This window comes from Rattus rattus, chromosome 3 (assembly GCF_011064425.1).
Source record: "Rattus rattus isolate New Zealand chromosome 3, Rrattus_CSIRO_v1, whole genome shotgun sequence".
In the NCBI taxonomy this organism is placed as follows: domain Eukaryota; kingdom Metazoa; phylum Chordata; class Mammalia; order Rodentia; family Muridae; genus Rattus; species Rattus rattus.
The window spans coordinates 206,964,036-206,990,159 of NC_046156.1; the positions used below are offsets into that span (position 1 = coordinate 206,964,036).

The 26,124-nt window shown below is 36.8% G+C and overlaps 1 protein-coding gene and 1 pseudogene across 1 annotated transcript in view; one reads left to right on the forward strand and one right to left on the reverse strand.

The window, feature by feature from the left end:
* Positions 1-26,124, reverse strand: part of Edil3 (EGF like repeats and discoidin domains 3) — a 498,350-nt gene that overhangs the window by 3,502 nt on the left and 468,724 nt on the right. The window lies entirely within an intron of this gene.
* Positions 2,739-3,728, forward strand: LOC116897314 (annotated as a pseudogene).

A 26,124-nucleotide genomic window follows, 5' to 3' on the forward strand; every position in this document is an offset into this window, starting at 1 on the left:
AGGAGGAAGTCAGGAACAAAAGGAAGGAGAGAGAAAGGGAGAGAAGAGAGGAACAAAGAAAAAATCCAGAACATAATAGAATAGTTAACCCGCATCGTATTATTAATTAAAAGAATGTTTAAATATGGTCACCTAGAAAACTGTAGTTTCAGTTTTTGATGGTAACCAAGGAACCTCAAGACAGTGTGTGTATGTGTGTGTGTATGTGTGTGTGTGTGTGTGTGTGTGTACGTTTTTTCTCTAATGCATTAGACAAAATAGTGGTGATTGATAGAAACAACAGAGGATGGAAAGATAGATCAACACTTAAGGACATTAAGTGCTCTAGTGTCCTTCTAAAGGATCTAGGTTTGAGTCCCATCATCTACACAGTAACTAACAATCATCTATAACTCTGGGTCCAGAGATATAATGCCCTCCTCTTCTGGTCTCTACAGGTACCAGACACATATGGGTTGCACAGACATATATACGTGTAAAGTATTTATTAAAAGAAAGTACAACGACAACAACAACAACTACTACTACTACTACTACTACTACTACTACTACTACTACTACTACTACCACTGATAATAAATGCTGATACACATATAACCTGAGTCCAAGAACCCTGGCTACAGTCAGGGAGAAGAGATTTAAGAAAGAAACACATGTGTAGAAGCTGGGACCAAGTAGGCTTCTGTGGCAGGTACCACCTCTACAACTTTAACTACCTTAGCATGGTTTTTCTGTAGAGCACAAGGGGATGAGTGAGATAATCTCTGTAGGAGGTCTCTGTGGGTTAGCAGTCTGAGGCTCCAGACATCCCAGAGGAGGAAATTGCACTTACTAGTCTTTGCATGCATTGATCAGCTTTCCATAAACAGTCATACTCCCATACTCCTACTTCCAGTGAGAGATTTGTTGCCTCCCTAAATCCTGGTTCATGCAGGTATTAGCTTAGCCAATTGTGTGGTGGGTACTAGTTCTTGGGATTTCTTGACATGGCCATGCCCATATCAGGATACACATTCACTCACAACTTCATTCACTCAGGGCTTCATCTGTTCCCCATGCAATAATGAATATAGCAAATAATAAACAAACAAACAAACTGAATATTTGGTTATTTCTTTGGTTCATCTACTGGAAGCTCATTTGCCCTGAATGCCGAACACAAAGTGATTTCGCCATCAAGTGTGACCATACAATTTTGGTTTGATGAAATATATCTTCAAAGTTATTCTTGAGTAAATATTTGCTGAATAAACGAATACAGAGAAATTCTATATCTTGAAACTACCACTTTTGCATATCCAATATGTATTCACCTAATAAATTTTTAAAATTGTTATTATTTTCAGTATGGAAATGATCGATATAGACTAACCAGGGAGGGTCTCATTATCAATTGAAATGTACTTTATGTAAAATAAAGTAAATCTTCTGTGAAGTAAAATTTTGTTATTAGTAAAATCTCACTTGTTGATAATATAGCATATAAACAGAAACCTTGTGATAAGTTGTTATGTCAAACCACAGAAGCCAGGAATATATACTTGTGTTTTCTGGCATTCCCTGACATATTAAGTTAAATATGAAGTCTGACATCCAGCTTTATCAGCCTGTTAAAGAATGTAATGTCTATATTTGAAATAACTGAGTTTAAATTCATTAATGTGCACTGCAAAATCTATAATCATTTAAAACATGATTAAAATAGTTTATATTATACAATATATTATACATAATAAATTAAAATTTCATAATATATCATAAAATAGCTTACAATTTTTTAAAAATAAAATAGAAAGGAAATATAGAAAAAGATCGTTTTCTTTTTAAATCTCTACTTCTTGGTACAGGCTTCTACAAGGAGCTATCAAGCCCCAAAATGTTAAACAATTATATTTAGTTCTTTATAAGATGGAATACATCAGTAGTGAAACTGATTCTAGCTATGAAATATCTGATGTAACATGTAAAAAACTCACAGATACTTGGACATTCATTTAGAAAGTAAATGAAGCTTGAGAATACATGACAGTTTATAAAATTCGTGTCTACAGAAAATTGTACAGATTTTTATTTCTCTCATTTAAACTTTAGTCAGACAGCACTGAAAATAGAGTTTATTTTACAGGGTTCACAGTCACGATGGCACAGAGCACAAAGCATGAGAAGAGTGAATTTGCTCGTTTTTTAGGGGACATCTTGTTCTTGTTGTGCAAACATGTAGCACACATCCAGTACCTAGTCTCTAGCACAGTCGTGCTTGCTAAGACTACAACTTCAATGTTTTACCTGGGAAAGCAAAGCAAGCATAGCATTTTTGGCTGAGTTTTTCCTTTATAAGAAGACAACCTGTAATATTTCCAGAAATATGTGTTTCCGACATCCACTTTAGTCAGGATTTGTTAAGGTTGGTGGAAAATACTGATTCCATAAAGAAGGGAAAATGTCTTAGATGAGACAGATGCAGCTTGTAAATTTTTGAAAAAAGTACATATAAGTTTGAGTTTAGGCAGGGGGCTATTTGCCTTACGACAAGTTTGTGGTTGTCTTCAAACATGATAGTGCTTAGGAATCTCTCAAGCATTTCCTAATACATGGGCCTCAAATAAACGTTACTGAAGGTGCTTTGAACAGACTTCTATAATTGCAAATTAGGAAAAGCAAGAGAGGCTCTCTGCTCCTCCCTGCTCCAGAGACAGCCTCATCTTCTCGCGCAGTGCCAGCCTCGACTCATAGTCAAGATGGTGAGGATTGGTGTGAACAGATTTGGCTGTATTGGGCACCTGGTTACCAGGGCTGCCTTCTGCTCTTCATCTGGCAAAGTGGACATTGTTGTCATCGACGACCCCTTCACTGACCTCAACTACATGGTCTACATGTTCCAGTATGACTCTACCCAAGGCAAGTTCAACGACCCAGTCAAGGCTGAGAATGGGAAGCTTGTCATCAACGGGAAGCTCATCACCATCTTTCAGGATCAAGATCCCGCTAACATCAAGTGGGGTGACGCTGGTGCTGAGTATGTCGTGGAGTCTACTGGTGTCTTCACCACCATGGAGAAGGCTGGGGCTCACCTGAAGGGTGGGGCCAAAAGGGTCATCATCTCCACCCCTTCAGCCGATCCTCCCATGTTTGTGATGGGTGTGAACCACGAGAAATATGACAACTCCCTCAAGATTGTCAGCAATGCATCCTGCACCAGCCACTGCTTAGCCCTCTGGCCAAGGTCATCCATGACAACTTTGGCATCATGGAAGGGCTCATGACCACAGTTCATCCCATCACTGCCACTCAGAAGACTGTGGATGGCCCCTTTGGAAAGCTGTGGCGTGATGACCATGGGGCAGCCCAGGACATCATCCCTGCATCCACTGGTGCTGCCAAGGCTGTGGGCTAGGTCATCCCAGAGCTGAATGGGAAACTCACTGGCATGGCCTTCCATGTTCCTACGCCCAGTGTATCCATTGTGGATCTGACATGCGGCCTGGAGAAACCTGCCAAGTATGATGACATCAAGAAGATGGGGAAGCAGGCGTCTGAGGGCCCACTAAAGGGCATCCACTAAAGTCTCCTTCGACTTCAACAGCAACTCCCATTCTTCCACCTTTGATGCTGGGGCTGGCATTGCTCTCAATGACAACTTTGTAAAGCTCATTTCCTGGTATGACAATGAATATGGCTACAGCAACAGGGTGGTGGACCTCATAGCCTACATGGCCTCCATAGAGTAAGAAACCCTGGACCACCCACCCCAGCCCAGCAAGGATGCTGAGAGCAAGAGAGAGGCCCTCAGTTGCTGAGGAGTCCCCATCACAACTCGGCCCCCAACACTGAGCATCTCCCTCACAATTCTATTCCAGACCCCCATAATAACAGGAGGGGCCTAGGGAGCCCTCCCTTCTCTCTTGATTACCATCAATAAAGTTCGTTGCACCCAAAAAACAAAAGACAAAAAAACAAAACAAACAAACAAACAAACAAAAAAAGAAAAGAAAAGCAAGAGGGTCGGGGAAGAAAATTCTAAGTATGGTTGAGCTTCAGATTTTATTTTTTTATTGTAAATTCTTCTGTGTTGCTAATTAAAATTCAAATCGGATTTTAGAAAGGATTCAATCCTCAGCACAGACATAATATCATATAAAATGTGACAATAAAATGCTCCTCCCAGCAACACTTTTATGTTAAGATGAAACTGACATTAGTTTCTACAGATCAACATCTATTAGACCACTGCATGTATCAATCATGGGAAGCCATCAAGCACTGTGGAGGAAAGGGAGAATATTCTTCATGATACAGTCAGAAAGGCTGGCTCTACCTCAGCTTATTTTTGTTGCTGTTGTTTTGAGAGTAGACTTTTTATGTGACCCTGACTAGTCTTCCAAAAAGCAGTTCAGCTTAGAATCCTCAAGTTCTAGGATAACTGGTGTGCAGTACCACTATTTCTAACATTATACCTCAGCTTTTGAAAGTCCTAAACTGGAACTCTTAAGTATAGAGGAATAGATTGTGTGTGTGTGTGTGTGTGTGTGTGTGTGTATGCCTATATGCATATATGCAAATATAATATATAGGAAATATTTCATGTCCTTCCAATACTGAATAATTCTAAGTACTGCTGCATTGTCTTCCCCAGGTTCTTCGAGTATTAGAATCCACATCTTACTCAGGCCACAGTGGCTATCACTTTGTCTCTGGCCTCCTGGCCCTTGTAGATAGCATTCATTGCTTCTTTTAGGATAGGAGGAGAGAAAACCCAAATCTAGAATGGGTGAGCAAAGTGTACACTCTTAGCATAATACATAATACATCCTGTTCATTGTGTTAGCATGCGTCTTGTTCATTGTGTTAGAACAAGCACACCCTGGGTTTTATTGACTATCTGTACACTTAGCTGATGTGCTTAAGAGATAGAGAACATGATAATGAAAACAATTGGCCAGGGAAGTGGCATCCATGAAATCTTAAATGCTATGGCTGCCTAAACAAGGCTTGAACAATGGCAACACCAATTGTTGCGCCAATCTAGATAATGGAAAACTTACAGGGACCTGCCCTAAGCAAAGTGTTGGAGACACTGAACAAATGGAGAGAAAGGGATAATTAGTCTTCCCTAGGTATCAGTCTTCAATTTGTTATCAAATACCAACTGCTCAGTCCTAAAAACATATACAAGCAACATTAAACAGACTCAAGAGTTGTGTTTATTAAACATTAAATAGACTCATGGAGTTGTGTATGTATTTACTCATATGTGTATATGCATGCATGAACATGGTAACGATTAAGAGGCTATGAGTTTATGAAGAAGTGGGGGTACATGGGAGAGGAGAAGGAATGTAGCTGTATTATAATTAAAAATAAAAGTTAGCTGACTTTAGAGTTCAATTTATGGAAAAAATCTATTTGGTTAGAAGGTAGCTATGTCTGTCCTTGGGAATAGAAGAAGACAGAACTTAAGGAGACATGAGAATCCTACACTTATGTTCACCTGTCCTTTCATGCAGTGGACTTATATTAGAGACACTACATAGGAACTCTCCTTTTTAGCTCTTATTCTCAAGAACCTTGTTTTAATCTAATACTAGGCATAAACCAATTAAAATCTCAGTTGAAGGACTGCACATTTGCTAGTGTCAACTACTCTCTGAATTTATTACTCTCTGTATTTCTTTTTGTTACAGCATTTTATTGTTTGTGCTTCTCTCTCTCTCTCTCTCTCTCTCTGTGTGTGTGTGTGTGTGTGTGGGTGTTTGTGTCTGTCTCTCTGTCTCTCTTTCCTCTCTCTCTGTCTCTCTGCCTCTCTCTGTCTCTGTCTCTGTCTGTCTGTCTGTCTGTGTGTGTGTGTATGTGTGCGTGCATGTGTGCGTGCGTGTGTGTGTGAGTGTGTGTGTGTGTGTGTATGTGTGTGTGTATGAGCACGCACAGGCACATGTGTATATTTAGGGGCAGGGAAATGTCATGTATGTGCATGTCGAGTTCAAAAGACAACTTAGGAAAGTTGGTTCCCTCTTTCCATTATGTCGCTCCTGGGATGTAATTGAGTTCCTTAGGATTTTTCGTAAGGTCCCTTAGCTATTGAGCTATTTCACTGAAACTTGCCTGCACCTACCCATTCTATGGCTTACATGAGACATGTCCTATCCCATATCAAGTTACAATTTATTAGAGAAGATCTACATTTAGAGACTATGAAAGTCCTTAAATTTTGCTTTGTTGAGAAAATTGACCACAAATCATTTCCCCCTCCTTTTCCTCTCTATTCCTCCTGTGTTCCTTTGCATAACTCCTGCTCAAATACATGACTATTCCTACAATTATGATTGCTACCGGTGCAACACTCAGGGGCCTGGGAGTGTGTGTGTTTTGTATATGAAGTTTATAATATGATGAGAGATTCTCCTTCACCTATTTATCACCATGTTTTATGATCAATAAGAGCAGGAGGTCAACCCATGAAAGGAACAACGTTTCTTTCACATATTCAGCAGTAAGAGAAACATCGTTTGAAACTGACATTTAGTGTTTCAAGCTGAATACTCATGGTTAAAATCTTTGGTAGTTCATTATTTTTGATTATGTTCATGTGAAGTGCAGATTATAGAATGCCCTGTGTTGTAAGTGTGACAATTAACTAATCCTGCATAGCATATTATAAACCAATGAACTTAGAATAAACTTTGCTGTGGATATGATATTTGGAACTATGCCAATTTATTATTAGAGATTCTTGACTTTTCATTTTTCCTTATTAAGCTTGGTATTTCCTGTTGCATTCCTAGTAAAAAAATTAAACAGACAAAAAATTTTTATTAATTTTTCTTTATTCAGTCCTAGGAATTATAAAGATTTACAACAAAATTTTATCTATTTAAAAATAATGGAAACTTAATGGATCTTAAATATGTTTCATAAGTAACTATGTATATGTGAGTATGAAATTCAAATTTTGTGGATGACCATCTAAGTCACATGCTTCTTGAAATAAGTTAAGAATCACTAAATTGTTGCTATATGCTTAATTAATATTGCTTAGATACTTTTATATCCAAAAGCTTATTGTTTGAACTGAATTAAACCACAAGATTTAACTATTTTAAAGTCATAAAAATTTTGACAGTATTAAACTATGCACATGAAGTTAAAATATTTTGATTTAACTAATATGTTAAAAATAAATATTTTATCCCCAGCTCCGAAAAAAAGAACCAAAAATATTTTATTTAAATAAATAATAAAATTAATTTGAATATAAAATAAATAATTTATTGATTGTATACATCTATATGTTAAAAATTAAGCTTTATATGTATGAAACCTCTGGCATTGTTCAGATTGTCCAGTTTATAATCAAGTCTGATTCTTTTAGAATAGGCAGACTCTATTACTCAGGAAATTCAATTTTCTAAGTAAACTTTCCAGCATCCTAAAACCATTTCATGATTGAGTGGCTAGTGCATCATTTTTGAAAGTTTCCTTTGCAATCAATTCCAGTAAGCCAATGAAACTCTCTAACAAAATTAGTCTAAATATGAGTGCGTTCTTTCAATGTAATAAGGAAATAAGAACCTACACCCCAGGTACTTTCCAATATACTAGAAAATGTTTCTTTGTAAATTAGGGTGTAATGAGAATCTATTCTAAGAGTTTCAAGCCATCCCTCTGCACACAGAGGAGCTGAGTATCAAGGAGCATTCACACTATGAGGACATCCCAATAGTGCTATATCGAAGATATGCATGAATATCTTGTAAATAAAGCTGCTGGAATAGCCCCCATCTCTGTTCAGCCATGTTTGAGCTACTGCCCTCCAGAGTTACAGGGGAGATGATAGCCACTTAACACACCCTGCTAGGCAGTGACCATTTCTGCTCATGAGGCAAACCAGATTCAACTAGCAGACTTTTACATATCTCTACTTCAGGACACATCATGCAAGTAGTCTGTAGGTATGCAATCACGTAATCAAGTAGAAAGATTTATCTCTGTATTAACCACTGCATCTGGTCAACATCACATTTAAGAATCATTTTATTTTTCTCTTTCCCAGAATATCATCTCATTCTTTTTGTAAGTATGCAGCATATAAAAGTGTGTTTTTGCCTGGAGTCTACTTGAGTGCTCTTTAAAACAAACAGCTAACTAAAACTTGTCTTAGTAGATGTCCCTTTAGGAGAATTCAAGAGTAGAGGAGTTAATGCTTTTCTAGTGGCTTTATATGTAAGCTGTTTCAGGACACAACAGTTTAGCTTTGTATAATAGAGTGTACATTAAAAGATTAATCTACACTAAGAAAATTCTGGCCTTTACCTTTATCTCCTTTAAGGTCAACTGTAAGCGTTTGGAAAGTGGCTTCTATATGAAATAGTTTTGCGCTCCTGTGGGGTATGGGAGGCATTAAAAAGTCTATGTCAAAAAAAAAAAAAAAAGTCTATGTCAGCTCTGCTACTTAAGGTGGGGATTTGGGTCAGCTTCACTGCTGGATGGGCTGTTCTGGACTCTGCTGTACGTGACATCTCATTTCGTGGATTTCTAACCATATTCTTTCACTATCATACGTTCACTATCAGCAGGGCACTCTAAAATATGTTCTGTGTGTATTTTGATAAATTCTTCAGGTTTCAGGGTGGTATTTGAGATCACCTGCATATATGTCAAATGCTAGAATAAAGTTGGAGAATCCTAACATTTGCACTGTGTTGTATGGAAGGGCTACAGCCTTCCAAGAAAGTTTTGAAATATATTTTAATACTGATAATTGCAAGAAGGAATGCTAGTTCCAGAAATCATTGTGTCTAAGGCTTTCCCAGTACCCAGCCCAGCCTACAACAGGTTTTATAGTTCAAAACTAACTTAACATTAATCTCTGAATAAATTCTGGCATTGCAATGCAGTGGGTTGTTTTCGGGTTTTATTGTTTGTTTATTTGGTTTTTGTTTGTATTCTCTCTTAGATAGACATTCCAAACATTTCTATTAGAGTCTACTTTGTACACATACTTTTATTTTAAATTGTAGATGATTTTATTATCATGAATACAAACCTAACAAGTATAACCAGCAGCTAGAACCAGTTATTTTTTTCCCCAGTGCTTTGGTTTAAAATCGTTTCACCATCTTTATGCTCCTGTACTCCTTTAATATTTTTGCAACAGCTTATAAATTTCTTGGGGACTATTACCCTGGCCCCATCTCTTCATGTTTAATTTGAAGCCACAGTTTGCTGAGAGCCATAGAACATGGTGACATATATAAAATGTTCTGTTATATAATTCACATTGGATACCAACTTTTATCTGTGTTCCTTTCAGAATGATGTTTTGTTCCATAAGCTCTTTTACAAACATAGATCCTGCTTGCTTCAGAGATTTGTTTGCCTCTCAAGCTCTCAATGAAATTATACGAGGCTTTCACACAGCCTGTCCAGAGATTTAGTTTCAAAGACCCAACTGTAGAAATTTTTACTTTAAGAAGAAAGTGAAAGGAAAAACTCGGGGACATATTTTTTGCAGTTTTTCTCTAGTGTAAAAATTATTTTGCATCACTAATAAACATGTGGATTTCCTGGCAAATTATTCGTACTCTGACTGTTGCTCTCAAGCAGTTTTTTTTGTGTGTGTGTGACTCTAAAATTTACATTTTATTCTACTCATGTTAAAAAAAAAAACAAAATATTGTTTTACTTCAGGCAGTTCGCATTTCTCTGAAGTGCTGTGGTATTGTAGCATGCTCCAAGAATATCCAAAACTCAGACTGTATTGCACGATTTAACAAAACCAAAAACAAAGAGGAAGCCATTTGATGGCTACTTAGAGTCTCCGTGGTATTATTTTCACTAGTTTGGTATTTCTGAGAGGTCCTATTATGTTTAACACGAGTCAATAGATATTCCGATATCAATTGTTGAACAGTTATGCTTCTGTGTTGATCCTTTCATGTAATATCCATATGTTCTGTCCCTTCATTGTTTTGCAAAGTCCTATATGTTCTCCCTGGTTCTCATATAATTGACATGTCAAAAGCTCAGCTGACAGTTAATTCTTGACTGGGAAACAGAACTCCATGATGACTGTCAGAATTCTTTCTCTCACAGGGTTTAGGATTGTTTAGAAGGAGAAGGAAATAGCCTGCCATTGACAGTGCTCTTGAGAATTTGAATTTTTCTGATTTCTCATACACAGATTTCATTCATAAATGTGTAATATTGAGGAATAAGCCATCCCCAGTCATATCGAATTCTCCATCCCTGGCAAAGTTCACATTCACTGTTCTTTGTCCACTGTGAATAACACACTGATTAGAAATTTCTAGCTTTTGTTTGCCCGACGAAGGATGGTAGACTTGGCAGGTGCTACTTCTGTCCTTGAGGGCACGGTTTTCATAGAGAGGCTTCCCTTCAAGCAACCAGAAAACATATGGCTTTCTCTCCCTCCTTCTCTAACTGCATCCGAGTAGGATGACACTACCCAGCTGAACTCCCAATACTCCTGCCTGTGCCTCACGAGTCCATTGATTATAGGATTACAGGTAGGCACCTCATGGCCAGCTATATGGTATTTGAAAAAAGAGCCTATTGATCCTCAATAAGAAATTCGTGCTCTCCTTTGATTGGTTATGGTTTTCTACAGTGGTCTCCATCTGTCACAAAGAGAAATAATCTTGAAGAAGAGTGGAAATGAACTTATCTGTGGGCATAAGGACAAATGTTTGGAAGATAGCTAGGAATTAAGCTGGGGAAAGCATATATATATATATATATATGTGTGTGTGTGTGTGTGTGTGTGCGTATGATATATGTGTGTGTGCATGTAACAAAAATTAATGAAAGCGTGCATAAATTTGAAAAAGAGCATGAAGGAGTGTATGGGAGAGTATGGAGGAAGATATATAAGGGGAAATTAAGTAAATAATTCATAACATTAGAAATAGAAGAAAAATAAAGATAGAAATTTACATTCTCCTTTGTTATTAAGTTACTGAGCCCAGAATGAAAACCTAGGGCAACATCAGAGCAAAACACTGTTTACTGCTATTTTCCTTCCAAACCTACTGGCATTTAGAATGCTCAGTCAAAAAGTCAGCAGGTAGGACACATTACCATATTTAACTTCTTTTATGATGAAAGCTGCCTTAAGTAACAAGAATAGTCTCTGAATATATCACATGGAATGATAGCCTATAAAGATTTATGAAACATAAAATATTCCATTCTAAACTGTGGCAATATATTTAAACTATCTGCCTTCTGGTGCTCAGATTTCACTGTCAAATGAAATATTCCTACAGAAAAAGGAATAGTATTGGAAAATCATCTGTTTTCCAAAGATATCTCCAAAAGATATTATCATGAACAGTCAGAAGAAAAGAACATCTCTATTTTTTCAGTTTCCACACCAGAAATGTAGAAATGCCTTTTTTTCTTTCCTTTAAAAGTACAGAGCAACCCAGGCTCTCCACTGAAGCTCAAAGCTCATCTCCCAGAGTCTCTTAAATCACACCAGGTATTTTCTATTTTATCAGAACAATTTATGGTCTGCTTCCAGCCTTTCATATCAGCTAAAATACAAATGGTATGACAGTGGAAAAATTGATGTTTTGGTAATTCTTACTTGACATTAGTATCCTTTTCCTCCCTTCAAATCTCTTTGAAGAGTTTCACTCTACCTTGGTAAGAACTAACAAAACGCAGTGTTGTGTGTTGGGACATAGAAGTGATTGAAGCATTCAGCCATGTTTCTCCTAGGCCGGATTGGTACTTAGCAGATAAAATGCTAGACTGCCAGAGCCCATCTTCCTGCTCTTGGTGGTCAAGTGTGCTGTGAGCTTTGCAGTGCAGTGTGAGCATGTGTCTGCACCTGTGCCTTTTCCCTAGGCTCATGCAGAAGGCATCCTCCCTTAACTGCCCTCAGTGTTTTCATGAGAACACAAGGTGCAGCCAGAAAACCCTAGGGAGTCTGTAATGGAGAGAGGCTGGCAAAGTAAAGTATTTATGATATAGTTGTATTTGAAAATTCACTGTTTATCTGATTCTACTGATTTTAAGCATGCTGTCACTTAATTGGCCAGGTCGGCTACCCTAATTGAGTGATAGAGTGGGTTCTTCCCTAAACTGAGCAAGTATTGCTTTGGTCTGAAGTGATGCTTACACCTTGTCCTTATAGAACTGAGGGTGAGTTGATTATTAAAATATGGATAGTATCAGAAAAAGAGTAAACTTTACCATTACTTACCGGTATTAGAGTAATAGTAAAATGAAGTAAAGAAACAAAAGTACAATTGTGTTATGCAGAAGTAATAACTTTTTAAAATTAATATAGGCTAAAGGTATCTCATTTGTATATGATGTTTTGTTTCTCCTAACTTTATTGGAAATAGGAAGTGAAATCTCGTCTTCTGTCTTCTGAGCTCTAAATTCTGCTCCCAGATTCAGGGAGGCTTTCCTTCAATGCTCAGATAATCCTGGATTTATCTTTTGTAAGTGGCTTTTTAAATTCAAGTTTGTGATTCCAGTGAGTGACAGAGAATTTTTTAAATTATTTTTATAAAATTTATTATTAAAAACACTAATCAATTTTTAAAATCATACACTAAAATTAAATGAACTGAAAGTCTGTTCACGTGAGTGAACTTCTATATGGTTAGAATCGGCATTCAAAACAGAAGCTGTGGACAATCTGTGTTAATTTTATGCTTCAGAATTGACTATATTAGATGCACATATCCATCACCAAAACCAAAGTAACCCATGACAGCAAAAATCTGAGGACAATGAGACATGCACTATCTCTTTTAAAGAGTTCAGAGCACTAAGTCAAGCTTTATATGTTCCAGAGCATGCTATACATTTGATTTGTTGCAAAAGTATACGGTATTGATACATTGTATTTAAAATATGCTATATGGGCAATCTTAATGGGCATAGAAGATTTAGCAATCCTTTTATAGTTGACCATTAACATGGTCATATAACAAGTTGCTTTTATCCTTTTTGAGACAGAAGCTATAAAAAGCCAGAAGAATAGTACATTAATTAGACCACTCTGAAAATGTGGAAGAAAAGATTTTTAATTACTGAACATATTGCTGCTGATGGCGTGTTGGTGGATAGTAACACCGGCAATGTGTAATGTACCACATAGAGTATGTCCTGGAGCGTTTTTAGACTCAAATTAGAAGACATAGTTAGCAGTTCGTTTTTGGTGGTTATTTTGCTACGGAATGAGGATCAGAATATCTTTTGTCTGTGTTTTGGTTACCAATTCTTGTTTCAGAAGCAAGGGTATGGGCTCTTTTAAAGTCAAAATAGCAAGTTACTCATGTTCCACATGTGAAAGTTAATTATTAGGTTTACAACAGGTAGGTCTTTGCATGTTCCTAGCAAATGGTTTTCTTTTTTCAGTTAGTATTTCTTATCTACATTAGGTTCGTTACTGTCTGTCAATTAATAAAAACATTCATTCATTTTAAATAGTCTATTGAAGTGGTTGATCCTGACTATTCTGTTGGAGGCCCATCACTAGTAAGTATTTTAATATGTAAATGTTTTCAGGAAATGTTGATGATAAGGACTATTCCCTAAGCATAATCTGGGCAGAATAATGAGTAATATCTTCTGCTAGGGAACATTGTCATGATTTCACTACGGAATGTATCTAATACCATATAAGGAGAACCTGAGAAGATGTTTGCAGTCTGCAGTATGAACATGTTTATAGATTTACAGTGAGTGTTGAGAGATTAAAAATATAAATTGTTTTGTGTTTACCTTTTTTTTTCTTAAATAGAAAGAAAAGGAAGATACGGATTTGAGTAACTGAAGAGTTGGGAGACAGGCAGAGTTGGGGAGGGGAAACTCTGATCAGAATATCTTGTATGAAAAAAGTGTCCCTCCCATCGACAGAAGTGAAGGGAGGGGGTGAGTGTAGGAGCTCAGCTAGGGGGGACCAGGAAGGGGCAAGATTTGGGATATAAAAAAAGTAATTGATTAAACAAACATAAAAAGTGTTTTTAATACAAGAAACAATTACAAAAATATGTAAAATAAAAAATAAATTTTCTGGACATTTGAGGATTTTGAAATTAATACAAAAATCAAAACAAAAATCAAACATTGTATTATTTTTATTCATAACTATTTTTCTTTATTAATGCTGCTAGGGTTTTTTCATATGCATTTTTGAAATCTCATGGAAACATCTGTTAGCAAGACAAAATACATGGTTTCAGATTTTAGGGTACTTTATCAATTACTGCGAAAGAAAAGTTCTGGGTTTGAGTGACATAAAACAAATAACAAATCAAGAAAACTGTATCTTCATTCTTATGTATTGTTTTTGGGTTTTTTTTTCTGAAAATTTCTTCAAAATTTAACTTTATAGCATCTGCTAGGATTTTAGCGACACTAAGTATGAATCACAACATTATGCTAACCTCAATTAAGTTCCATATTACAGATTTTATGCCCGGTCTTTCTGTCTATGATGGTGTTCTGTTAGCACTTTTAACCCATTCTATTTTTGTTGTTGTTGTTGTTGTTTTATTTTCAAGGATGTTGTTGTTGGTTCATTTTTTTAATCAAAGAAGTTTAAAGAGTCTTACTGCTAACAAGAAAATTAAAATTTGATCTCTTATAGGTAGTTGTCTATTTGTCATCACTAGTCTTTACTTTTAGAGAATGTAGAATAGAATACCAAGAATTCTCCCAGGAAACGTGAAATCTATTTCTGAATTATAACTTGCTTCCCACAATGTCTACAAATATATTGACTGGCTCTTAGTAAATTCATGAAAGCCGTATGATGAGGTGACCCCATGCTTGTGCCTATGGCCAGCCTGTCATTCTTGATAGTCTTTTATTTCCATCACCCAGAATGCTGTTCTTTCTACAGCTGTAATTTTATACGGCACTATTAACCTTTCTTACTCTTATCTCACCTGCCCCATGTCCTGCTCTCTGTGTCCCTTCCTGCTCTTCAAGCTTTCTCCAGCTTTCATATGAGAGCATTAACTTGAGCTAGAGAGGTCCTTGGTGCTCCTGTGAGATACAGGCTTGGAACAGCATTCCAATATATTCAGCTGTCTGTTTGCATTTGCGTTTGCATCCTATCTTTGGTGCTGCTCCTGACCCTGGACCTTCTTTTCAGATAATCCTTCTAAGGAGTGAGTCCCTATCATGTCTTTGCATATGTTAACAATGTAACCAGGTGCTGGCTTACAAATTGAAATTTGCTCAACGAGCAGATCGCTTCACGGTCCATTAGGAAGAAGTATATCTAAATACTCATTTTCTCTCTGCTAAATAGTATCTTCTATTCGTAGGTATTCCTCTATAGTTGTATCCCTCTTTAGTTATAATCTTTAGATAAATGACAAGTATTGTGCTAGTAGTAGGAGTGCATTTAAAAGCTATAAATATATGTATGATATTGACTTCTATAAGATCTATATTTTGACAAATAGAGATATTGAGTATACTTCAGGTATAATTTAGCTAACACTGGACGTGGGGGTAGGACATAAGTCAGCCCAAAATGTAGATATCTAATGTTTGACAAATGCTAAAATCTACATTAACATTATTTCTGGCAAAATGCCAATTCTTGTCTAAATGTCCAAAAATGGTCTTAAGGTGAGATGCCAAAGTCTTTGCCTTCACCAGCCTGCCAGTGTGAGCCTGCCTGTAGATCTGTATGCCTAATTCCATGTGGCCTGTATCCTGGGCTGTATCCTGGGCTGTGCCTCTGTATTGGTGAACAATAGGAGCTGGAATGTGCCTCCTGGCATCTATGTGGGCAAAGGCTTCTGTGCTGCTGCTTATGTGTGGCTTTTCTGTCTGTAGATTCTCAATCTCCTCAGTGTTCTGGCATCCTGCTCCCTCTTTCTTTCCTGAAGTCAAAGCTTAGACGTCACAGGGCTTTACTAGATTTCTTTGCATTTGACTTTTAGTATACACAGTTCACTAAACTATCTCTCCCCTAGTCCTGCTTTACGTCGCCCCTATCTTAAACCAGAAGGTAAGTTATGAGGACATTGAGCCTTTGTGGGAGACTGGGAAATGAGAGAATTGATTAGGATCATTTCTTTAATTTAAAAAGACCAGAGAAAATGTTTGTCTCTTGTATTGGGAAATGTTACCATATATTAATTAGAAAGGTTATCTTTCCAGATGTTGAAACTTCTAGTATCTTGATCTTGAAGTTTCCAGCATGGAAAAGTGAGAAATGAAGTTCTGCTTTTTATAATCTCACCAAATGATGAGACAGGTTGTTGTTGGGATTATGCTGGTTTCATAAATTATAAGTTGTATATTCTCCTCCCATAATGATGGCTTTGCCATCACCGAGTACCTAGCTAGGTTTCCAGTATGAGGCATAATTTCCCTCTTACTGAACAAGTCTTCAGTCCAACTAGAGAGCTGTTGGGTTACCGCAAAGGTACCACTCTTAGGGTACAATGAACTGGCATGTCATTTATTGATCCTGTTCATAGGCAACCTATCTGGGTAGGAAGTCACTACAGAAAATCACAACCCATCAAAGTGAAGCGTATATACATCTACAAAATGCCCCTACACCTAAGAGCTCAAAGAGCAACACGGAAGAGGGGTCATAAAGATTGTAAGAGCCAGAGAATCAGGAAGTTTGCTGTGGGATTATGTCTCCTAAAACCATCAAAGGCAACACTCATTAGGACTCAACATGACTGGCCAAGCCTGATACCAATGGACATGCCAAACTCGACAGGGGAAAGCCCATGAGGCTTCAACATGTACAAAAACTATACACAACCAAGGAAAGCTTGGAGTGGGAGAGGAGGTCTTCCCAGGAAAAAGAACACCAGTTGCTTGTACAGGGACAAATTGTCAGCCTTGAAAACTTGTGTACAAGTGACATTATCTGGACTAAACAGGTTATAGTTAGGAGGAATATATGGAAACTCAATATGCACACATGTATACATGCACATATATAAACAAAAGTGGTAAGAATTAGTGGAAAAAGTCCATAAGTTTGAAAGAGAGCAGTGAGCATAATATGAGTTGTTCAAAGGAGAACGAAAAGAGTAAAATGTAATGAATTATATAATAATCTCAAAAAGTATAAAAAAACTTTCACATTTACATGAATATAGGAATTTCCATATTTTTCACCTTAACTCCTGTATTGGTGAGGTCCTTTGGTTTTCTCAGATTCATGTCAACTGGACACAGCTAGGATCATTTTAGAAAATAGAACCTCAACTGAGTAAATTTCGCCATTACAGAGGCCTGTGGGCAAGCCCATGTTGCATTTTCTTGAATGATGATTGATGGGGTGGGCCAAGTTCACTGTGGGTGGTACTATCCCTAGGAAGTTGTCCTGGATTTTATAAGAAAGCAGGTTGAAAAAGGCTTGAGGATCAAAGCAGCAGGCAACACCCTGCCATGAGTTCTGCATCAGGTTTGTCTTCCAAGTTTCTTCCCCGAGTTCCTGCCATTCCTGCCTTCAAAAATGGACAGTGATGTGGAAATGCAAGCAAAATAAATCCTTCTATCCCCAAGCAGTCTTTTCGTTGTGGAGTTTTATCACAGCAATAGACAGTGATGCTAAGGCAAGCCCTAACATTGAATTATTGCAAAGAATAAAGCAGGTTTGTTTCTGAACAATTGGTTCCAGATGGTGTGTATTTAAATAGCAATGTCCTTACTTTTAAACAAAGCTTAAACTCTATCACTGTCTCCTTAACTCTAGTTTCAATTAAGTCATTCAGCAAACATCCAAACAAGTAAAGTAAAAGGTGACAGAGGGTGGCTTTCCATTAGGTGGTCATTTATCATTGAAACCCAAGACTTTGTGTGTGGTCATCTCTTCTCAGAAATTGCTTTCAGAAAGAAACTTCTTTTCCTTTCCACTCAACCATATTTGAAATGGTGTCAGAAACCGGCTCTGAGATATGGGCATTAATAGCTGTAATGGTCAAGTGATCAGTAGACAGGCTGCTCCTCTTATAGAATAATCCACTCCATAGTGTGCCCTGGTCCATTTTTCCATCCTGATTATGATAAATTTCATTCTTAAAAACTGTTTTCTAAGTGCTCATGTGTACCTGTGTATCTTTGTACAAGTGCACACATGGTATATGTATATGTGTTTATATATGCTTGTGTGTAAATGTGCACATGTAGAGGCCAGAAACTAAGGTTGAATATCTTTCTCTATTGCTCTTACATTATTGTTATCATTATTATTTATTGAGACAGTCTCTCATCTAAATTAGAACTCATCAATTTGCCTTAACTAATTAGCCAAGGAAACACGAAAAATTCTCCTGTTTCTCCACTGCAGCCATGATTCTAGACGCATGTTACCAGAACTAGCATTTTACATGGTTTCTCAGGATCTGAATTTCTTATGTTTATGTTACAAGTCCTTTCCTCTCCCATCCTAAGGACTTTTTATATTAAAAATTTGCATTCCAGGAACCAGGGATAGAGCAGAGACTGAGGAAATACCCAACCTATAAGCTGCCCAACTTGAAACCCATCCCATAGGCAAGCACTGATCTCTAACACTATTAATGACAATCTGTTACGTTTGGAGATAGGAGTGTATTATCCCCTGAGAGGCATTACCTTGAAGCTGACTCTGTCAGTTACAGACACCCACAGGCAAACAGTAGATGGCACATGGAGACGCTTATAGAAGAATAGGAGGAAGATTTGCAGGTGCAGAAGAGGAAGAACCCCAAGAAAGATCAACAGTCAACTAACCTGGACCCTTAGAACTCTCACAGACTGAACCACCAACCAAAGGACATACATAGGGTGGACCTAGGCTTCTTGCTCATATGTAGGAGATGTGCAACTTGGTCTTCATGTGGGTCCCGACAATTGGAATGGGGACTCTCCTAAAATCTGCTGCCTGTATGTGTGCTATGTTGTTCAAGCTGGGTTGCCTTGTTTGGCCTCAGTGAAAGGTAGTGAGAGGAAGTGCCTAGCCTAGCAGAGAGTTAAAGTGCCAGGGTGGGAGAGATACTCAGGCGGGACCTCAGCTGCTCAGAGGAGACATGGGGATAGGGTGAGTGAAGGACTGTGGGAGAGGTTTCTGGGAAGGGGCAGTGAGTGAGTAGAATGTAAATTGAATAAATAAAAAAAAATGCTGATCTTTGCTCCACTATAACGTGCTCAGATACAGTCTTCTGGCAAATTATTGAATGAAATATAAATGTCATTCCTTCAAGGAGCTTTGTAAAAGTAATTTTTATTTACCAGAGGTAATTGTCTTCTTGGAGGCTTATTCCTGAATAAGCTCCCCCTTTTAGTTCTTTCTGAACTCTGGCTGGCTGGTTCAACTCAGCTATTTTGGCTTAAACTCCTCTCCATGCTGACTGATTCAATCTCGTTTCTTTCAGCTTTTTACTGGGTTGCTCTGCGTGACCTCAAACTAACTCTAATTGTCAAGATCTAGATAAACTATTAAGGCCTAGATGGAATGTTAAGGCCTAGGTAACAGTTATCTGGTTAGCCTGCCATTACAAAGAAACTTTTTCAAATGTTTCTGCTGCTACTAAGAAATTTTCTAATACTAAGATTGATTACATGTTATTCTGTTGTTTTCTATGCCCTTGGAAACAAATTATGATAAAACTCAATAGAAATGTTTTGTATAGTTACCCACAACAAGCTTGGATCCAAACCAACCACCCAATAGCATTTCCTATGCCATAGCTTTTAGGGTCTAAGCTGCCTCTAGGATAGACCCCAATAAAAGAGAGACACCTGCACTAATATAAGAAACTCTTTGGAATAAGACATCCATTTTAAGTAGTAGTGCAGTAAAAGCTTATGGTCCCAAGACCTCTCTGGGAACTAACATCCTACTTAGCAGGAAGAAACATGGATATGGGTAACTAACATCCTGTTTGGCAAATTAAGGCATGAACGCTAGACAAATCCCATCCTTGTAAACAAGTTAGGACATGAGTATTAGACAAGGCAAGTCCCCTCCACAGCTGAATACCCCAACCAACAGGATAAATGTACAACAAAGACGTGTTCTTAAGGAAATCCCTTATCCCCGAATCCTGATTGGTGAAATAATTTGGCACAGATATTTGTAGATCTGGGACATAAAATCCCTGTAGGATCTTAACTTGAGTTCAAGGTTTAGTTCCTGAATCTGGAGTACAGCCCTAGTGGATGAGTCCTGGGGCATACGCTCAATAAACTCTCTGTGAATGAGATTACTCTTTGTGTGGTTTGTGAGGCAATTCCTGGAACCCAACAACATTGTTTTCTAATCTTCTGGCTCTTCCTTATATTCTGGCTTCAACTGCCTCTGCTGACCTGCACTGAACTCAAGAACTCATGAATGAACTCAGTTCCACTGTGCTCTACTCACCTCCATGATCCTCAACCCTGTGCTGCTCTTAAACACCTTCTGCTTCCTGTGCTGTTTTCCTGAGATTTGGGCATATCCTATCTCTGACTCATTCTGTCAGATCTTTCTCAGATGCCTCACTTTGTCTTATTCTCAATTAGATGTCACATTTAAACATGGCCTTTTCCTTCCACCAAGTAACTGTATCTCAAAAGTCTTTATTAAGGCTGTGTCTGTATTCCATGTAGATCACATAGACCTAGAAGGTCTTTGGATTTGATTAGAGCAGTCAGGTTGATAGATTAAAATTCTTCTGCCCAGCTTTCCTTCTGAAAAGGAAGGAAAAGTGTTCCTAGGTTTTTAGTTTTGTTATTTCAGTCTAAATTAGGTTTACTGTTAAGTGCTTCAGTGAAGCTCTTTATAAGGATATTTGTGAGCTTATTAAAAAATTCTTCAGAGACACACACACACAAACATATTGACATTTACCAACTAGTTGGAGGCCAAAGTTCTAAGGATGACAATGTATTTCCTTCTGAGTAGCAAAAAACTATTTTAATTCAAATTTTTAATTTTTCATTCAGAGGTGATTAGATTGATCGTTCCAACATTTTTTTTTACTTATATTAACTATGATCTTATATTAACTATGTATGACTTCCAGATACATAACTTCTCTGAGGAAGGGGTCGGAAGTCTCTTTGCTTCTATCTTTTTGTTTCCTTGTTTCTTTTTTCTTGTTCTGTCTTAATTCCCCACTCACCCAATACACACATTTTAATACTTTATTCTATATTTCATGCCTACCTAGAAATGGCACTGTTTCTAAGCTGACTGTAGATTCATGGTCCTCCTGCCTTATTTTCTTGGAACTAGACTTAAAGGTATGACTCAGCAATAGACATTCCAATGTGTCTGAGGATCAGGCATCTTCATATCTGAACTACTGAATACGAAAGTTAACCAACATGAGTGATCAGGGATGCTTTGTCCAATTTGCTTCTCGAACACTGTGTATATTTCTTCCTTAAGGATCCATGCATCTTCTAAAAACAGGTTTTAGGAAGTTTTTCTTTTCTGAAAGTTTCTGAGAAATTTTTCATTCTTTTTCGTGGTTTTAAAATACTTGATGATTTCAAGGATGAAGAAATAATAAACAACAGCTTTTTCTTCCTCAAAGTTCCTGTTGTATAAATTTAAATCCCCAAATTATGAAATTATGACTAGTCTACTGAATAAGGAAACTTATATTTTAACTTTCAATATTTCCATATATGAACTCTTCCTAAAATTTATTATTGCTTTGGTTTGGTTCTATCCTCCAAAATTAAATACTGAAAGTGCCTGTCAAGTTTTGTAGTTTTCCTGCTAAACATAGTAAAACCACACTCCAGCAGGGTGAAACAAATATCACCTTCATAAGAGCAAGGAACATTTGACTTTCAAATTAAAAAAAAAAAAACAGCTGAATTCATGTTGTGAAGAAAGTGAAAAGTGTTAGGAAATATTGTGTCCTGGAAAAAGAGCTTCAAGAATGTGTTGACTGTGTGAGTGTGTCATCACAGGCTCGGTTAGACAACACTGAATACACAATACTGTTAGCACACAGAATTGTGGGTGGAAGCTGACACCATCATGATGAGAATGGGCCGTCCCTTTGCCGTGTATTGAGTTTTCATATTTGTGTATGCATAGGTAGGTGAGTGCAGTCATAAGTACATTCAGATACTGCTATATACACATACATTTTTTCATAAGTTATCTGAAGATCACTTAGAAAAACAGACAAAGCATTTATATATTTTTAGAATTTCATTTTTACCACTTATGGAAAAACAGAGTTGTTACCACCTGATGATTGTTTTTCTGGCATAATCTTGTTGAAGGCCAGCAAAGGAGCTAGTTTAGCTTGGGTCCCCATTAAACCTGGCTCCTTCACCTGCATATGTCATAGACTAGTACTCTGCTTAATGTTACATTGCTCTCCCAATAATGTACCGAGTCACCTCAGAACTCCTCAATCCCTTACCTGCATACTTCCATATGGAAAAATTGGATAAGTTCGCTCACCTCTGTTAACAATGAGATTTAGAAATTTTCTATGAAGTGGACTCCAAAGGAATATGAATAATAGAAGGACAAGGCTGCACTGAACTAAATCTGGGTGCACACTCAATAAGGCAAATCTGTCCTATAACAACCTTTCATGAATGTTCCATAATTTACCATTTTATGACTCTTTATAATTGAACATGTATAGAATTAAGATGAGATATATCATGAGGGGACCTGAGCAATAGAAACATGATACTGTGATCTAATCTGTTGTTCTCCACAGAGAATTACTCTAATTACTCCCTACTTAGTAAGAAATGCTGCCACCTCTAGAATTCAGGAACAACACTCTGGGTCCCTAAAGCTATCGAGCTTGTTGCAAAACTATGTGAGCCCCTCTTTTTGATTCTTTGGACAAGAAACCAAGAATCTAGATAAAGCTGGACTATATTCCCCCATTTGCCACACTGTGTCAGTATCCACAATGAACTTTCAAATCAGCTTCTCCAAATTTGTGGAAGAAATCATCAAGGAGGTCAAAGGAACCAAAAGGAATTAGGAAGTGTCTGTATATATTTTCATTCAAAATATGCATCTATGAATATCCTACAGTGAGTGTTTCTTCTAAAATATATAATCTGTCTATTTACTCTGGCAAAAACATATGCTTTGGTTCTTATTTGTTAATATCGAAGAGTCCTTACAAAACATAACATACAAAATAATATGTAAAGAATATAAAGAATCACTAGGAAATGTCTTACTCAAACTCAAGAAAAAAATCATTGGTGTGATGTTGGGCACTGGAAGAGCACATTGTTGACCTTGGTATCTATTGTTGTATAAATAGAGACACGGTATCTACAACAATAATTATAAAACACAGATATTGTTTTTGTGTTTGTCAAAAGCACACAATTTGCTTGATGCATGTTTATTACATCGTATGTATTTAAACAATATGAACAACATACCTTGTATTTGTTTTGTTAGATACTCTTCCATGTAAGGATTACAATGCCCTTTAGTTTTACTCTCATATATATATATTTGTAAATATATGTAAATATATAATATATAGGTATATATTATATAAAATCCATATGTATGTAAATAATATTAGTTGCTATTTTATTACATGTCATGTTTTGGCCCTGGTTAAAGTACTAGTATGTAATAAATAATAAATGACTATTAAGCTTCTTAACTGTCCATTAACACTTGTAATATTTTAAACAATCTATCAGATTTAATTCTAAAACTAGCAATGAAGGGTTTAAAATGTTTAAATCATTTAATTTTATTTAAACTATTTTCAAGCAATATATTTTGATCATATTTTTCTACTTCCTCCAGATTTCTCTACTTACATGTGTCATCACTGCCTGACACATGTAAGTTCATGTTCATGGACTTTAAGGTTGTGGAAGCTCAAGACAGGCCCCGTGTCACTTTTCCTTACTGCTGCCGGCTGATCCAGATGTAGAACTCCCAGCTCTTTCTCCTATACCATGTCTATTTCATGACACCATGCTTCCTGTCATAACAATGATGAACTAAACCTCTCAACTGTAAGCCCAGCCCCAAAGAAATTTTTCATGGGAGAAGTCATGGTCATGGTGTCTCTTCACAGCAATCAAGACAATAACATGAACACTGTTGATAGCAATAATAATAATGGTCCTTAAGTGTTTTTATACCTAAAATCTCTTTCATTTTGTTTAGAGAGTTAAGGGTATGAAGCTTTACATTAATTTTAAATTAGGTTTCAATAGTTGATGTGTATGTCATAAATCCCAATACATTGTATAAAATAATAAAATATTTTAACCAATGAATTAGATCAAACAGAATCACTAAAATTTCAAACTTACTCAAATGAAGACAAAAATAAAAGATGTAATAAATAGGGAAATACTTAAGTGAGTAGTTTAACGGCAGTTATATCAATACTCTTATCAAATGGCGTGGCTTGAAACCTATTTCTCTCTGTTTTGTTTTCAAGCTACAGTTAGATTGAACATAAAACCACACTACACACTGTAGAGTTTGTGTTAAATGTATTGTAGCTAAGTAAAATGTACATGCCTTACATGGAGGTAATGTTTTCCAATGCTCAAGCATCTCTATCAATGCCTGATTAAACAGATTTCAGAGTAAAGCTATTACACGGCATAAACATTTCTTACTTTCTAAATGACAACAAGACCTTGTTTGTGCAAATATGTGAAGAAAATGATGTCATGGCAAAGAGAAATAGGCAAACCCATAATCATAATGAGAGAAGCCACATTCCTCTCAGTAACAGATAGGCAGCAAATGAAACATCAGGAGGATACGGGAAACCTTGAATAACATTAGCCAGCTACTTCACTGAAAGTATTTGCATATGTTTCAGACCGAGATAATAAGATCAAGTGTGCTCATTAGCAAATGCCTAGTCTATCAGTTAAATAATTTAAAATATTCAAATATAAGCATTAATTTACATTTTAAATGTAAATACAGATAAGTATTTCAACAAATGAATGGTTGTTTTTCTTTTGTTTTAGGATTTATGTTTTCAAAACAGTTTCATGTGGAGGTCCTTGATACACTTGGACTTGAACTTTGTACAAGACAATAAGTATGGATTGATTTGTATTCTTCTACATCCTGACTGCCAGTTGAAATAGCATCATTTTTTGAAAATGCTCTCTTTTTACCACTGGATGGTTTTAGCTCCGTTATCAAAGATCAAGTGGCCGTAGATACGTGGGTTCATTTTGAAGTCTTCAACTCTATTCTGTTGCTCTACCTGCCTGTCTCTGTACCAATACCATACAGTTTTGTTTTGTTTGTTTATTTAGAGCAATAGTGATTGCTCTCTAATACAGCTTGAGGTTAGGGATGGTGATTCCCCCAGAAGTTATTTTATTGTTGAGAATAATTTTTGCTATCCTGTGTGTTTTGCTTTTCCAAATGAATCTGCAAATTGTTCTTTCTAATTCTATGAAGAATTGAGTTTGAATTTTGATGGGGATTGCATTGAATCTTTAGATTGTTTTTGGCAAGAGGGTCACTTTTACTATATTAATCCTGCCAATCCATGAGCATGGGAGAGCTTTCCCTCTTCTGAGAACTTCTTCAATTCTTTTCTTCAGAGACTTGAAGTTATCATACTTGCTGGATTAGAATCACAACAAGGTATTTTATATTATTCGTGACTGTTGTGAAGGGTGTCATTTCCCTAATTTCTTTCTCAGCCACCATATAAAAACCACCAAATAAAACCAGATACACTGAAACTAATAGAAGAGAAAGTGGGGAGGAGCCTCAAATACATGGGCACAGGAGAAAATTTCCTGTACAGAACACCAATGCCTTATGCTCTAAGATCAACAATAGACAACTGGGACTTAATAAAATTGCAAAGTGTCTGTAAGTCAATGGACACTGTTAATAGGATAAAACAGCAACCAACAGATTGGGAAAAGATTTTTAGTAATCCTACATCCGATAGAAGGCTAATATTCAATATATACAAGGAATACAAGAAGTTAGACTCCAGAAAATTAAATAACCCATTAAAATTGGGGTACAGAGCTAAAGAAAATATTCTCAACTGAGGAACATCGAATGGTCACGGAAGAACCTAAAGAAACGTTCAACATCCTTCGTCATTATGGAAATGCAAATCAAAACAACCCTGAGATTCCACCTCATACCAGTCAGAA